Below are 15930 nucleotides of genomic sequence, written 5' to 3'. Positions count from 1 at the left end.
ATTTGTTTTTAATTTTTAGAATCTCTTGCTGTGACACAACGGGTTAACCCGCTGCCTGTGATGCCAGTATCCCATTTGGGCACCAGATCAAGTCCCAGCTGTTCCACTTCCAATCCAGCTCCCTGCTTATGTGCCTGGAAAAGCAGTAGAATATGGTCCAAGACCTTGGACCCCTGCACCCACGTGGAAGACCTGGAAGAAGCTCCTGGCTCCTGGCTTCAGCCTGGCCCAGCTTTGGCTGTTGCAGCCATTTGGGGAGTAAACCAGTGGATTGAATCAATCTCTCTCTCATTCTGCCTTTCAAATAAATAAAACAAACCTTTAAGAAGAAGTATTTTAAGAAACTCTGGATGACCGATTTTGCCTTTACAAAATCCTGTCCCCAAACAGTGAGACTCCTGGTTTATGAAGGACCCACAGGGAGGAGTGCAGGTGCCTTCAGCAGTTGCTCCACACTCAGAGCTGCACGCTTCTCTGATCTAGGAGAGGCTCGGAGGGTGCGAGAGCCCGCCAGCCCCCACAGCTGTGCACCTGTGAGCTCATACATCCCAGCTCATACACCTGGGCACCCGACACACACGCATGGGGCATGCACCGTGAGTGATGGCAGCCCCCAAGTGAGGAAGAAGCCCCCAGGAAGGCTGTCTTCCACCTCAGAACCAGGGCAGAGAGTGATCAGTGCCACCAAGGGGACAGAACCTTGTCACCCCAGCTGTCATCCTGAGTCATATCTAGAAGCCCTCCCTGTGTGCCCAGCCCTGGACTGAAAGCACCATGCACCTGGCAGCCTGATGCCCCACAGAGCCCCAGGAGGGAGGAAGCACAGGTACTGTTTTACATCTGAGGGCACCGAAATCAGAGACATCAAGGCCCTTTCACAAGGCTGGATTTGAACTCTGGGGTCTCTCTGAGCCCCTCCCCTGCACCCCACCCCTGGTCTCTAAGGTGGGCTGACACCAGAGGAGGTGTCTGCCAATCACTTCCAGGATCTGACTTCCTGTCTTCTGTGGGGAGCAATTCGGACTAGACTAAGTTACTGGAATTAAGACTTATTCTATGCATCTGCTCTCCCACAATATGGCGCTGGGAGAGAAGAAAACAGCTTCTACACAGCTGCCTCCAGTTCAGCCAATAAACTGTAGAACTTGCTCCTGATTGGAGGAGAGCAGCGTACTCGGCGTGTGGGCAGCCGAGTTAGGATTGGTGGAGGAGGACTATAAAGGAGGAGAGAGACGGCATGCACCAGGAACATCTAAGGGGAACACCTAAGGGGAACACCTAAGGGGAACACCTGTGCAGCCCCCGAGAGAGCCGGCCGGCAGTGTGCCGCTCCCCTGCGGAAGTGGGGAATGTGGCCAGGGGGAACTGCCCTTCCACGGAGGTGGAAGGGATAGTAGCCAATCCGGGAAGAACCAGCAGCAAACCCGGGGAGGGCCGAGCAGACGAAAGAACAGCGCAGGGTCCTGTGTCGTTCCTCCACGAAGAGGGGGAGCGACATCTTCCTCCATGCATCACGTGCCTGAGATTGTCTGTGAGCCTCTCTGGGAGGGAAACGTGGCCTGGGTTGCTCCCTGCAGGCCCCAGGCCCCTGGTGTCCCTGTGCCCCTGTGTCACTGTGTCTGCATTACACGAGAGGCCCATGGCCACATCTGGCTGCAGCCTGGAAGGTGAGCAAAGCATGTGCACGTGTGCACTTGGCATCCAATGCACATGCATGTGGACACACACTCCTGGGCCCCTCTGGGGAAGAAGAAGGCAGGAGAGGGGGGGTCACGGAGCAGGAGGGAGGGGTGTGGCTGAGGTCAGGGGAGGTGAGGCTCACCCAAGCAATGTCCACACACCATCCCTCATCACCTATGCCCCAGTCACAGAGCCCCAGCTATGCCAGAGCACATGAAGGACCCAGGGCCCAGAGGGGCAGGCACGTGGACCCGTGCAAGGTCACTATGTGTGGAGGGGCAGACACATGGACCTGTGCAAGGTCGCTCTGTGTGGAGGGGCAGGCACATGGACCTGTGCAAGGTCACTATGTGTGGAGGGGCAGACACACGGACCCGTGCAAGGTCACTCTGTGTGGAGGGGCAGGCACATGGACCCATGCAAGGTCACTCTGTGTGGAGGGGCAGGCACACGGACCCGTGCAAGGTCACTCTGTGTGGAGGGGCAGACACATGGACACGTGCAAGGTCACTATGTGGAGGGGCAGGCACATGGACCTGTGCAAGGTCACTCTGTGTGGAGGGGCAGACACATGGACCCGTGCAAGGTCACTCTGTGTGGAGGGGCAGGCACATGGACCCATGCAAGGTCACTATGTGGAGGGGCAGGCACATGGACCCATGCAAGGTCACTGTGTGGAGGGGCAGGAACATGGACCCGTGCAAGGTCACTCTGTGTGGAGGAGGCAGGGCCAGGCCTGGAACTCAGAGCCCTGAGCCCAGCTCAGGCCCCTGACATCAGAATGGGAGGCCAGGACTTGCTTTGTGTGAAAGGTGGTGGCCAGAGAGGGCAGGAAGTGTGAGATGAGGAAGGAGGGCAGCTGATACAAGGGTCGTGGCCAAGGTTGCCACTGTGGCACCAGGGACTCAAATCTGCTGGGACCTCTGAGGGTGGCACAGAGGCCTCCCAGGATTGCCCATCAGCTCTGCAACCTGCAACTGGGGTCCTTACTTCCCGACTTCTGGGGTGCACTTGCCCAAGAGCCCTGAGAGCTCCTATGGCACCCCTGGCACTGTCCTAGGCACACTTGGTGCAGGCTTCAGTGCAAGCTGTGGGCACAGAGTAAGAGCGCACAGAGTGCTGGCAGATCAGACAGAGGGGTCATGGGCATGAGTCAGGGGCAGAGCTGTCAGCCGAGGTGCTGCAGCATAGCAGTTGTAGACCCCACCTGCGACACCAGCATCCCATACGGACACTGGTTTGAGTCCCTGTCGATCCACTTCTGATCCAGTTCCCTACCAATGGCCTGGGAAAACAGTGAAAGGTGACCCAGCTAGCTCCTGGCTCCGGCCTGGTCCAGTGCTGGCCATTGCAGCCATTTGGGGAGTGAACCAATGGATGGAAGATCTCTCTCCCTCCCTGTGCCTTTGAAATAAATGAATCTTAAATGACAACAAAAACCCTGCTGTTGATCTTGGCCTCCATGAGGTCACTGCCTGGGCACCCAGCTCCTCTGTGCTGCCGGCCGCTGGCAGGCCTCTCCCTCTGGACAGCAGTTCCTGGGCATGCCCCTCTCCTTTGCCCTCCCGACTGCCCTGTGGGGTCCTCGCTGCTGTGGGGATGGCTTCCACTCTGCAGGTGAGAAAGCTGACACACAAGCAGCCAGGGATGATGGTCAGCTACACAGCTGGCTCCAGAGGCCGGGTCTAATTACCTCCAGAACACCTCTGACCCCAAGTTACCTGGCTCCCCCCACCCCCGCCGCCGGGGGAGTTTCCGCAAGTTTCCAGCTCAGCCGCTTGAGGCCAGCGGCTGGCTCAGGTCACTGCCTGGGTTGGGTACTGGATGTGTTTGCAGCACTGGGGGGCTGGGGAGCCTGGAGGCCCTGGGGGCCGGCCCTGTGGACCCCTCCTGGCCTTTCTGCCCCCAGGCTGGGTGTCAGCAGAGCCCTAACTCTCGGGCTGGAGGGAAAAGGTGCTCACCTTCCCATGGCCTCGACAGCTTGATTACAAGCAGCTGTGGCAGGAGAGCTGCTTGCAATCAGAGGGATTGGACTAAGCAGGCGTCCCCCTCAGGGTGCTAAGCAGAGTGAGCCCTGGGACCTGGCGCTGCTGCGTCTTCCTCCCAGCCAGATCCCTGCACCTTGCATGCAGTCCAAGTTCTTAATCAAAAACACCTGGCTCCCGTTCCCCAGGTTGCTGTTTTCAGAGGGCCAGGTGCGCCCTCTGTGCCCAGCTCTGCTGACATCAACGTCCCTGGTCCTCACAGCTGGCCTGGGAGGCACCCATGTCACAGGCGGGGACACAGAGGCACAGCGGAGTCCCACGGCTGGGAAGGGCAGAGCCAGGCTTCCAGCCTGGGCCTGGCCCCAAGACCTCTGCTCCCCGAGAGTAAGATTGCACGCACCTGGTAAGGGCGGGGCTGGCAGCTTCTCCCTGAAGAACCACCTTGTGGGTGGACGAGAGACAGAGGCTGGGGAAGACAAGGAAGCCGATTGCACTTGGCCCACAGCCTAGATGCGGGGGCAGAACCTCACCTGGCTGCCCAGGCCTCTGTCTCCCTGCTGGAGAGTTAGGCTGCAGAGGGGAGAGGGCAGCAAAGAGGGGCAGCACTGACCAACCTACTCTGGGGCTCTAAGCCACCCTCAGGCTCTGCCTCCCTCCGCCCCCCACATCAGACTGGGGGAGTGAGCTTGTGCCCATGCCCCCAAGGGGCCAGGACACTGGGGCCATCCTTTCTCCTCTGCCCTTTTGCCTCGGTGGGGTGGGGGTGGAGGCACAGGCCTGGCACTCTGGGCCACAGCCAAGGAGAGCTGCCGGAGGGATTCCCGCATGTCTGGAAGTTGCTGGAGTTCTCCGCCCTCTGCCCACTGCCCATGAGAGGCACTAGAAGTCCACTGTGACATCACCTGACACTGATTAAATGCTTGCTGTGTACCAGGAGCTTGGCGCACCTTCTAAAGTGTTTTTGGTGGACAGAAGGATGGCCATGAGAGCCAATTCCCCAAGGAAGATGGGGAGTGGGCAGCTCTGGCTTTCCCAGGTCACACAGCACTTCCACGAGGGCTCCAGCTGGGGCCAGGTTTCCCCTCTGGTCTCGGTGGAGGTGCCCCAACATGGAAGGCTGGGTGGGCAGGGAGCCGGGAGTCTGGAGACACTTTAGAGGAGATGCAGTCCCCTATGGGTGTGGACGATGAATTCAGGGTTATGGGGGGTTCCTTGTAACCAGGACCACATGTCTGTCCATCCAGTGTCCTCTGGGAATTCAGGGAACAAAAGGGCAGGCATCTTGGGAGCCCAGGGTAATCTGTGTCCTGGGCCCCAGCCTAGTGAGAGGTCCTGGGTCCAGCCCAGCAGGTGGCCTCAGGTGTCAGCCAACCAGCCAGGTGCCGGCACTGCGCGGATGCTTTCACAGCTGCTGCTGCGACCACAGGGCTGAGGCCCAGCTTGGCTGGCCGATTCCATCTGGGGAAGGGGCGCAGCATGCTGAGGACTTGGGATCTGGGGTGTGGTGGGCCCTCCAGGCACACAGCACTGTGTGCCCTTCCGGACCCAGTCCCCCAGTCCCCCTGCCCCTCCTCTCCCCCCATCAGCTGCAGGGGGCTGGTGCCCAGGCACAGTGAAGCACACACAGGGGCTCTAAGCTGTAGCACCTCCTCCCTGGGCAGGTTAGCAGCCTAAGGCCTGGCATGGAAGGGCAGCCCCAGCCTGCAGTCAGCCAGCAACTGACTCCGCCTCCTTGTTCTGGGTCCCATGCCTGCACAACCACTACCCTGCCATCTTTCAGGGAATCCAGCAGGCACAGGGCTGTGGGGTCCCATGCCTGCACCACCACCACCCTGCGGTCTTTCAGGGGATCAGCAGGCACGGGGCTGTGGGGTTCCATGCCTGCACTACTACCACTCTGCCGTATTTCAGGGGATCAGCAGGCACGGGGCTGTGGGGTTCCATGCCTGCACCACCACCACCCTGCCATCTTTCAGGGGATCCAGCAAGCACGGGGCTGTGGGGTCCCATGCCTGCACCACCACCACTCTGCCATCTTTCAGGGGATCAGCAGGCACAGGGCTGTGGGGTTCTATGCCTGCACCACCACCACTCTGCCGTCTTTCAGGGGATCAGCAGGCACGGGGCTGTGGGGTTCCATGCCTGCCCCCCCACCACCCTGCCGTCTTTCAGGGGATCCAGCAAGCACGGGGCTGTGGGGTTCCATGCCTGCACCACTACCACCCTGCCGTCTTTCAGGGGATCCAGCAGGCATGGGGCTGTCTGTTCACTCCTTCACTTTCATTCACTTGTTCATCTGTTCATGCAGTAACACTGAGCACCAGCTCCAGGTCCTTCACCAAAGCACCAAGTGTGCGCTCTGGGTGAACGGAGCCACCTAAGCCACAACCCTGTCTGCAGGGGCTCCTACCCACTGGGCAGACTACAGGAGCCTGGCGGCAGGGCCAGGTGGGTGCCGGGAGGAGGAGGTGAGAGAGGGAGGCTCAGTGCATGGGCCATGGCTGCATTCCCCTAGCAAAAGCAGGGAGGCAGAGCTGGAGGAGGGTGGTGGAAGGGAGACAGAGAGGGTGAGCAGGATGCAGACTGGGACCTCACAGCCAGCGCACCCCGCTGTGGCCAGGTGGTGCCGACTCCTTCCCGCTCTTGCTGGGACCTGTCCTCCCACCAGCCACCACCTTTCCCTCTTGCCACAGGATGAAGCTGTTCAGGGCAAACACCTGCCCAGGAATGCAGAGACCCTGGGAATGGCTGAGTAGGAACCGAGGCAGGTGTTCTGGGGCTGGGGCTTCCATGCGCAGGGGATGCAGGGAGAATCTGTGGTGCCTGCCCCCATGCCCCCATTTCACTTTCAGGGGCAGGGCTCATGTCACCAAAGCCAGCCTGCCTGTGTACAGCTACGCAGGACAACCCAGAGCTAAGCCTCAGGGTTGACTGACTCACATCTCAATCCCAACATCTCTCCCAGGGCTTTTGTCTCTGCTTCAGTGAAGCAAGGGTTGGAGCAGACAAGAAAACGTTCAGCCATGTCTGCCCTGGGCTTGGTGGAGTGATAAGCACTCTGTAAAATTTATATGAAAAAAGCAAAGGATTTAGAATACCCAACACCAGATTGAAAGGGTAGGATAGAGTTGGAGGACTTAATGTTTCTGAATAAATCTTACTGGAAGTATTGTAATCAAGACTCAATACTGGCCGGCGCCGTGGCTCAATAGGCTTATCCTCCGCCTTGCGGCACCAGCACACCGGGTTCTAGTCCCGGTCGGGGCGCCGGATTCTGTCCCACTTGCCCCTCTTCCAGGCCAGCTCTCTGCTGTGGCCCGGGAGTGTAGTGGAGGATGGCCCAAGTGCTTGGGCCCTGCACCCACATGGGAGACCAGGATAAGTACCTGGCTCCTGGCTTCGGATCAGCGCAATGTGCCGGCCGCAGCGCGCTGGCCGTGGCAGCCATTGGAGAGTGAACCAACGGCAAAAAGGAAGACCTCTTTCTGTCTTCCTCTCTCTCACTGTCCACTCTGCCTGTCCAAAAAAAAAAAAAAAAAGACTCAATACTGTGGGGCCAGCCTTTTGGCACAGTGCTGGCAACCTAGGATTCCCCTATCAGAATGCCAGCTTGAGTTTCAGCTGCTCTGCTTCCAATTCGATCTCCCACCAATGTGCCTGGGAAGGCAGGAGAAGATGACCCGAGTACCTGGGCCTCTACCACCCATGTGAAAGATCTGAGTGGAGTTTCAGGCTCCTGGCTGTGGGCTGGCCCAATCCAGGCTGCTGTAACCATCTGGGGAATGAACCAGCATACGAAAGATCTCTCTGTGTCCCCAATCTCTCTCTGTCATGCTACCTTTCAAATAAATAAATCTTAAAAAAGACTGCAATACCAGCCGGCGCTGCGGCTCACTAGGCTAATCCTCTGCCTAGCGGTGCAGGCACACCGGGTTCTAGTCCCGGTCGGGGCGCCGGATTCTGTCCCGGTTGCCCCTCTTCCAGGCCAGCTCTCTGCTGTGGCCAGGGAGTGCAGTGGAGGATGGCCCAAGTGCTTGGGCCCTGCACCCCATGGGAGACCAGGAAAAGCACCTGGCTCCTGCCATCGGATCAGCGCGGTGCGCTGATCGCAGCACGCCGGCCGCGGCGGCCATTGGAGACTGAACCAACGGCAAAGGAAGACCTTTCTCTCTGTCTCTCTCTCTCACTATCCACTCTGCCTGTCAAAAAAAAAAAAACAAAAAGACTGCAATACTGGCATAAAGAGAGACTAGAAATCAATAGATAATTATAAAAGAAGAGAGAACACAGAAATAGACCCAAATTTTTATGGTCATCTCATTTTCACCAAAGAGCCAAAGGAATCCAATAGGCTAAGAAAATGCTTTTTTAACAAATACTGTTGATATTTATAAAGAATCTTCAGAAAGTTTATGGAAAATGTATATTATGGAAAAACTATGCATGGATTTCAAATTCTTTAGCACCTAAATCCACTTACCTTTTCATTCCATTTTCCATAAAGTTTTCATGAACATTGCTTTATTAAATATATGTGTATTCCTATGAAAAAATTAACCTTTAACACCTTCAAAAATAGTTTGAGATGAATTGTAGATTTCAATATAAGCTAAAAATCTATACCTATAGAATTTTTACTCATAAAGTTGCTAAAAGAAAAATAAGAGAATATGTTCAACACATGGAGATAGGCAGAAGTTTCTTGAGATATAGCAAGTAAAAATGATAAAATAAAAATAATGTTAAATTGGACTTCATCAAAATTAAAAATAAATATCAGGCCAGTGCTGTGGAACAGTTGGTTAAAGCCCCGGCCTGCAGCGCAGGCATCCCATATGGGCACTGGTTCAAGTCCCAGCTGCTCTATTTCCAATTCTGTTCCCTGCTAATGTACCTGGGAAGGTATTGGAGGATGGCCCAAGTCCTTGGGCCCCTGCACCCACGTGGGAGACCTGGAAAAAGCTCCTGGCTCCTGGCTTTAGATCAGCTCAGCTCCAGCTATTGCGGCTATTTGGAGAGTGAACCAAAGGATGGAAGGTCTCTCTCTCTCTCTCCCTTTCTCTCCCCGCCCCCTCTCTCTGTGTCTCTACCTCTCTGTAACTCTGTCTTTCAAATAAATAAAATAAATCTTGAAAAAAATATATCATGCTGCACACCAGAAAAAAATTTTACTATACATTTTTGCCAAAGAATTTGTATCCAAAATACATAAAAATCTTTGAAAACCAATCAATTTATACACACACACACATTCACAAGGGATGTTACCTAATTTAAACAGGTTAATTCATAAAGAAATCATAGCAATCTTGCATGTTAAAATGCTCTGCATGTGGCCGGTGCCACGGCTCACTAGGCTAATCCTCCGCCTTGCGGCGCCAGCACACCAGGTTCTAGTCCCGGTCGGGGCGCCGGATTCTGTCCCACTTGCCCCTCTTCCAGGCCAGCTCTCTGCTGTGGCCAGGGAAGTGCAGTGGAGGATGGCCCAAGTGCTTGGGCCCTGCACCCCATGGGAGACCAGGAGAAGTACCTGGCTCCTGCCTTTGGATCAGCGCAGTGCGCCGGCCACAGTGCGCCGGCCGTGGCGGCCATTGGAGGGTGAACCTATGGCAAAGGAAGACCTTTCTCTCTGTCTCTCTCACTGTCCACTCTGCCTGTCAAAAAATAAATAAATAAATAAAATGCTCTGCATGATTCTGTACTGGATGCTTAAATGTGGAAGAAATTGCTGCAAAGACAAATATTAGTCAATTGATGAAATGTCAGTGTAAATTTTGGATTAGGAAGCCATTTTATCAGAGTGGGTGTTTGTGGCACAATGGGTTAAGCCACCACTTGGAATGCCCACATTTCATACTGGAGTCCTGGCTTCAAGTCCCACTTCTGTTTCCAACCATTTCTTGCAAATGTATGTTCTGGGAGGCAGCAGAAGATGGCCCAAGTGCTTGGGTTCCTGCTACTCACACAGAACTGGATGGAGTTCCTGGCTCTTGGCTTCAACCTGGCTCAGTCCAGGCTGTTGCAGGCACAACAGATGAAAGATCTTTCTACCATTTTGCCTTCCAAATAAGTAAATAAAATTAAAACAAGGATACCATTTTATCAATGTTAAATTTCTTTTTAAAAAATATTTATTTACTTATTTGAATGCCAGAGTTCCACACAGAGACAGAGAGATGGAGAGAGACAGAGGCAGAGACAAAGAGAGATCTTCCATGCACCGGTTAACTCACCAGAGAGCCACATAGCCAGGGCCAGGCTAGACCAAAGCTGGGAGATCCTTGCAGGCTCCCATGTTGGTGCAGAGGCCCAAGCCCTTGGACCATCTTCTGCTGCTTTTCCCAGGCCATTAGCAGGGAGCTGGACTGGAAGTGGAGCAGCCGAGACTCAAACTGGCACCCATATGGGATGCCATTGTCATAGTTGGTGACTTTACTTGCTGCACCACAATGTTGGCCCCAACGTTAAATTTCTGATTTTGATCCATGTCCTGAGGTTTTATAAAAGAGTGTTCTTTTTCACAGGAAATATGAGTATATCCTAAAATGTTGAAGGCATGGTATCCCCGATTCACTTTCAAAATATTCATAAAATATAACATATGTGGGGAGGTAATACATAAAATGCAAATATAAACAATTGATGAATCCAAACAAAATGCATGCTATGATTTATGCGTATCCCCTAAAATTCACATGTTCGATATTTAATCTCCAATTTTATATGTTAATGGCAGTTAGAATTGGCACTTTAGGAAGGTGTTTGAGATTAATGAGATCAGGAGTGTGAGGCTCCATGATGGCATTAGTAGCCCTGTCACCATGGAATGCTCTCTGCCACGTCACCATGCCATAAGAAGGCCCCCACCAGATGCCAGTGCCAATCTCTGGGGTACCCCAGTATTTATTTGAAAGGCAGAGTTACAGAGAGACAGAGACAGAGATAGAGAGAGAGAAAGGTCTTCCATCCACTGGTTCATTCCCCAGTTGGCCACAATGGCCAGAGCTGGGCTGATCTGAAACCAGGAGCCAGGAGCTTCTTCAGGGTCTCCCATGTGGGTGCAGGGCCCAAGGACTTGGGCCATCTTCCACTGCTTTCCCAGGCCATAGCAGAGAGCTGGATCAGAAGTGGAGCAGCCGGGACTTGAACTGGCACCCCATATGGGATGCCAGCACTGCAGGCGGCAGCTTTACCTGCTATGCCACAGTGCAGCCCTGAGAAGCAAATATTTCAAATAAATTATCCAGTCTCAGATATTCTGTTATATGAGCAAAAATGAATTAAGACAGTATGGGGGGAGTTTCTCATACTATTGTAGCTTTGCTGTAAGGCTGAAAATACATCAAATTGAAATGTTAGAAAAATCAATGGGACAGAGGATTCTGGGAAGACAGCAGAGTAGGAAGAACAAGAGAAATCTCTGCCTACCTACACATCATTTATACTGGAGGAATCTGATGGATCTGTTTTGGCACTCAGGAGTCTACTGCAGCAGGTTTGGATGGTGAGCTGTGGATAGTTTCAGTCTTAGCATGGTAGCAGCTGCCCATGCTTCACAGTCAGTCCCATGGCAAGCAACTGCACTGCATTCCTGAAGTAGCTTGCACACACTTGACAGGAGCAGGTAGATGGGGGAAGATGAAGCAAGCCCTGGAGAAGGGAGATCATCTGAGTTCCAGAGTTACTACATCATTTAACCCAGCACAAATCATGATGCATCAAAGAAGCAGGAAAATATGGTCCCTTAATATACATAGATAGATAGATACATAGATATATAGTATTAATATAAAAACAAAATATATATAATAATTTATATATATATTTATAACAGCAATTTACACACACATGTACACACACATACATAAAGCAAATAGAAACAGACCCTAAAAAAGATCTAGTGCCAGACATACTAGACAAAGACTTTTAAATAACTGTCTTAAAGATATTCTGAGAACTAAAGGAATATGCAGAGAAAATCAAGCAAATGATATGTGAACAAAAATACCAATATCAATAAACAGGCTGGCGCCGTGGCTCACTAGGCTAATCCTCCGCCTGCGGCACCAGCACATTGGGTTCTAGTCCCGGTCGGGACACCAGATTCTGTCCCGGTTGCCCCTCTTCCAGGCCAGCTCTCTGCTGTGGCCCGGGAGTGCAGTGGAGGATGGCCCAAGTGCTTGGGCCCTGCACCCCATGGGAGACCAGGATAGGCACCTGGCTCCTGCCATCGGATCAGCACAGTGCATGGGCCGCAGCACACCAGCCACGGCGGCCACTGGAGGGTGAACCAACGGCAAAAGGAAGACCTTTATCTCTGTCTCTCTCACTGTCCACTCTGCCTGTCAAAAAAAAAAAAAAATTCTAAAGGGAGTCCCATAGGGTAAGAAATGAAGATCTCAGGAAAGGCACATAGATGGCACTTATCAAAGCTAATGCTATTATAACAATGGTTCACAACTCCATCTTTTGTTTTCTACATAATTTAAGAGACTACTAAATTTAGAAGAATTATTAATTTACATTTTTAGGCACCTAATGTATAAACATGTGCTTTTTGTATTGTGATGCTACCAGTTTGATATTTTTTTCTCATGATTGCTTGGGCTATTCTGAGTCTTTTGTGACTCCAAATGAATTTTAGGATTTTTTATTCTGATTCTGTAAAGAATTTCAGTGGTACTTTGATAGAGATTGCATGGAATCTGCAGATTCCTTTAGGTAGGATAGATATTTTAATGATATTGAGTCTCCTAATTCATGAGCAAAGAGTAGCATTCCATTTTTTGTGTCCTTGATGATTTATTTCATCAATGTGTTTTTTGACAGGCAGAGTGGACAGTGAAAGAGAGAGACAGAGAGAAAGGTCTTCCTTTGCCATTGGTTCACCCTCCAATGGCTGCTGCGGCCGGCACACCACGGCCGGCACACCGCGCTGATCTGATGGCAGGAGCCAGGTGCTTCTCCTGGTCTCCCATGCGGGTGCAGGGCCCAAGGACTTGGGCCATCCTCCACTGCACTCCCTGGCCACAGCAGAGAGCTGGCCTGGAAGAGGGTCAATCGGGACAGAATCCGGTGCCCCTCATCAATGTTTTTAACAGTTGTAGAGATTTTCACCTTCTTTGATTAAATTTATTCCTAAGTATTTGATTTTTTGTGTGTGGCTATAGTGAAAGGGATTTGTTCATGATTTCTCTTTCTTTGAGTTCATCATTAGTATATAAAAATGCTACTGATTTTTGTATATTTACTTTGTAATCTACAACTTTCTGGACTGGTTTATCAGTTCTAGCAGCTTTTTGGTGGAATGTTTAGGTTTTTGCCATGTACAACGTCAGGAAATCTGTAAACTTGAATGTTTTTATTTCTTCCTTTCCATTTTGATGTCCTTTATTTCTTTCTCCTCCATAACTGCTCTTGCTAATACTTCCAGTACTATACTGAAAAAGAGTTGTGAAAATGAACATTCTTGTCTTGTTCCAAATCTGAGGGGAAATGCCTTCAGCTTTTCCTCAATCAGTATGATATAGTAATTAAAGCATCTTGGTACTGGCATAAAAAGTGACACATAAATCAATGGAACAGAATAAAGAGCCCAACAATTAATCTAGGTATATATGACCAAATGATTTTTGATAAAAGTGGCCAGACTATACACTGGAAAAAAGATGATCTCTTCAAAAACTTGTGCTGGCAAAACTGAATGTATATATGTGGAAGAATTAAATTAGATCCGTATTTCTCATTGTATACAAAAATCAACTCAAGATGAATCAAAGACCTACATTTAAGACCTGAGCCTATGAAATTGCTGGAAGAAAATGCAGTTGAAAGTGCTACAAGACATTGATGTAGATTATGACTTCTTGTATAAGACTCCCAAAGCACAGGCAAAAACAAAAAATGAAAAAACAGAAGAAAACATAGAAAAAAAGGGATTATATCAAACTCAGAAGCTTCTGCATAGAAAAGTAAACAATGAGTAGCGTGAAAAGACATCCAATAGAATGGGAAAAATATTTGCAAGTTACCTATCAGACAAAAGATTAATATCTAGAATATATCAGCAGCTCGAAAAATTCAGAAACAGCAGCAACAACAAAAAAGTAATAATTCAGTTGAGAAATGGGCAAGAGACTTCAGTACAGAGTTCTCAAAAGAAGAAATACAATTGGCCAACAAATATTTGAAAAAAAAATTCAACATCACTAGCTTTTAGGGAAATGCAAATGCAAACTGCTAGATATACCTAATCTCTGTCAGTATGGCTATTATCCAAGAGACATAGAGACAAAGGATTGTGAGGATGTGGAGAAGGGGGAACTCATACACTACTGGTGGGAATATAAATTAGTGCAGGCACTGTGGAAAACAACACGGAGATTTCTCTAAAAGCTAGAAATAGACTTGCCATATGATCCAGCACTTGGCTACAAGGTATATACCCGAAAATGTGAACATGTTGTATCAAAGAGATATCTGCACCATTGTGTTTATAGCAGCACTATTCACAATAGGCAAAATATGGAATCAACAAGGAACACATCACCAGATGAATGGATAAAGAAAGTGTACATATGACGGTGGAATATTATTCAGCCAGAAAACAGAATGAAATTCTGCCATTGGCATCAAAATGGATGCGACTGGAAGACACTATGTAGAGTGAAATAAGCCTGACCCAGAAAGACAAGTACCACATGTTCTCTCATATTCCTCCATATGTGTTTGCTTGATCTAATTAAATGACAGAGATTGAAAAAATAAATAAAAAAATATGATCCCCCTACACACTACCCACTGGAGACTAACTTTAGATAGAAAGACACAAGAGATTTCAAGAACAAAGCAGGAAAAAGAACTTCCATATAAATAGCAACCAAAAGAGAGTGTGGATGGCTGTATTCATATCAGACAAGAAGGGCCGGCACCATGGCTCACTAGGCTAATCCTCCACCTTGCGGCACCAGCACACCGGGTTCTAGTCCTGGTCAGGGCACTGGATTCTGTCCCGGTTGCCCCTCTTCCAGGCCAGCTCTCTGCTGTGGCCCCGGAGTGCAGTGGAGGATGGCCCAAGTCCTTGGGCCCTGCACCTGCATGGGAGACCAGGAAAAGCACCTGGCTCCTGCCTTCGGATCAGTGCGATGCACCGGCCGCAGCACTCCGGTCTCGGCAGCCATTGCGGTGCTGCGGCCATTGGAGGGTGAACCAATGGCAAATAGGAAGACCTTTCTCTCTGTCTCTCTCTCACTGTCCACTCTGCCTGTCAAAAATAAAAAAAATTAAAAATAAATTAAAAAAGGAAGAGGAGCATATCAGACAAGCTAGAATTTAAATCTAAAAAATTTACAAGCAACAAAGGACATTAAAAATTAATAAAATATTCACTATAGCAAAAAGATATAACAGTTATTAACACATTTTTAACAATACCATCAAAGTATATGAATATAGTTGGACATTTCAATATTATATTGTAAATAGTGAATAAAATAACCATACAGAAGATAAGTAAGGAAATAGAAGACTTAAATCAACTTGAAATGGCAGACACATGTGGAACACTTGACCCAAGAACAACACAACATTCTTCTTGAGTACACAAGGGGGAGCCAGCACTGTGGCGCAGCAGCTTAAAACCCCAGCCTGCAGTGCCAGCATCCCATATGGGAGCCGGTTCAAGCCCAGGCTGCTATCCAATCCAGTTTCCTGCTAGTGTACCTTGGAAAGCACCAGAGCATGGCCCAAGTGCTTGGGCTCCTGCACCTAATGTGGGAGACCCAGTGGAAGCTCCTGGCTCCTGGCTTCAGATTGGTCCAGCTCTGGATGTTGTAGCCATTTGGGGAGTGAACCAGCAGAACCAGCAGATAGAAGACTAACTCTCTTTGTCTCTCTGTCTCTCTCTCCCTTTCTGTATCTCTTTCAAATAAATAAAATTAATCTTTTTTTAAAAAAAAAGTACACAAGGGACATTTTCCAGGATATGTCAAATGTCAGGTCACAAATTAAGTCTCAATCAATTTAAATAGATAGATATCATACAAAGCAATTTTTCCCCCACAATAAGATGAAGTTAGAAATCAATAACGGTAGGGAAACAGAGAAATCCACAAAATTGTGAAGATCATATGCACTTCTGAAACAAACCAGTGTGTCAAGGAAAAAATCACAAAGGAAATGAGAAAATACTGGGAAATGAATAGAATAAAAACAAAACATACCAAAACATGCGGGAATAGCACAAGCAACACTAAAGGAGAAAGTT

At 50.0% G+C, this 15930-nt stretch overlaps 1 pseudogene across 1 annotated transcript in view; it reads right to left on the bottom strand.

The window, feature by feature from the left end:
* Nucleotides 1-11508, bottom strand: part of LOC138848393 (protein CDV3 homolog pseudogene) — a 33985-nt pseudogene extending 22477 nt beyond the window's left edge. Inside the window, exon 1 of the transcript XR_016223621.1 lies at nt 11098-11508. The product of XR_016223621.1 is annotated as a protein CDV3 homolog pseudogene (transcript). The remainder of the gene's footprint in view (nt 1-11097) is intronic.
* Nucleotides 11509-15930: the final 4422 nt, after the last annotated feature.

Source organism: Oryctolagus cuniculus, chromosome 17 (assembly GCF_051225735.1).
Source record: "Oryctolagus cuniculus isolate XC-2025 breed Fujian yellow rabbit chromosome 17, ASM5122573v1, whole genome shotgun sequence".
Lineage (NCBI taxonomy): Eukaryota > Metazoa > Chordata > Mammalia > Lagomorpha > Leporidae > Oryctolagus > Oryctolagus cuniculus.
Note: the sequence above shows the minus strand (reverse complement) of the source record. Positions and strands in the feature narration are given on the sequence as shown.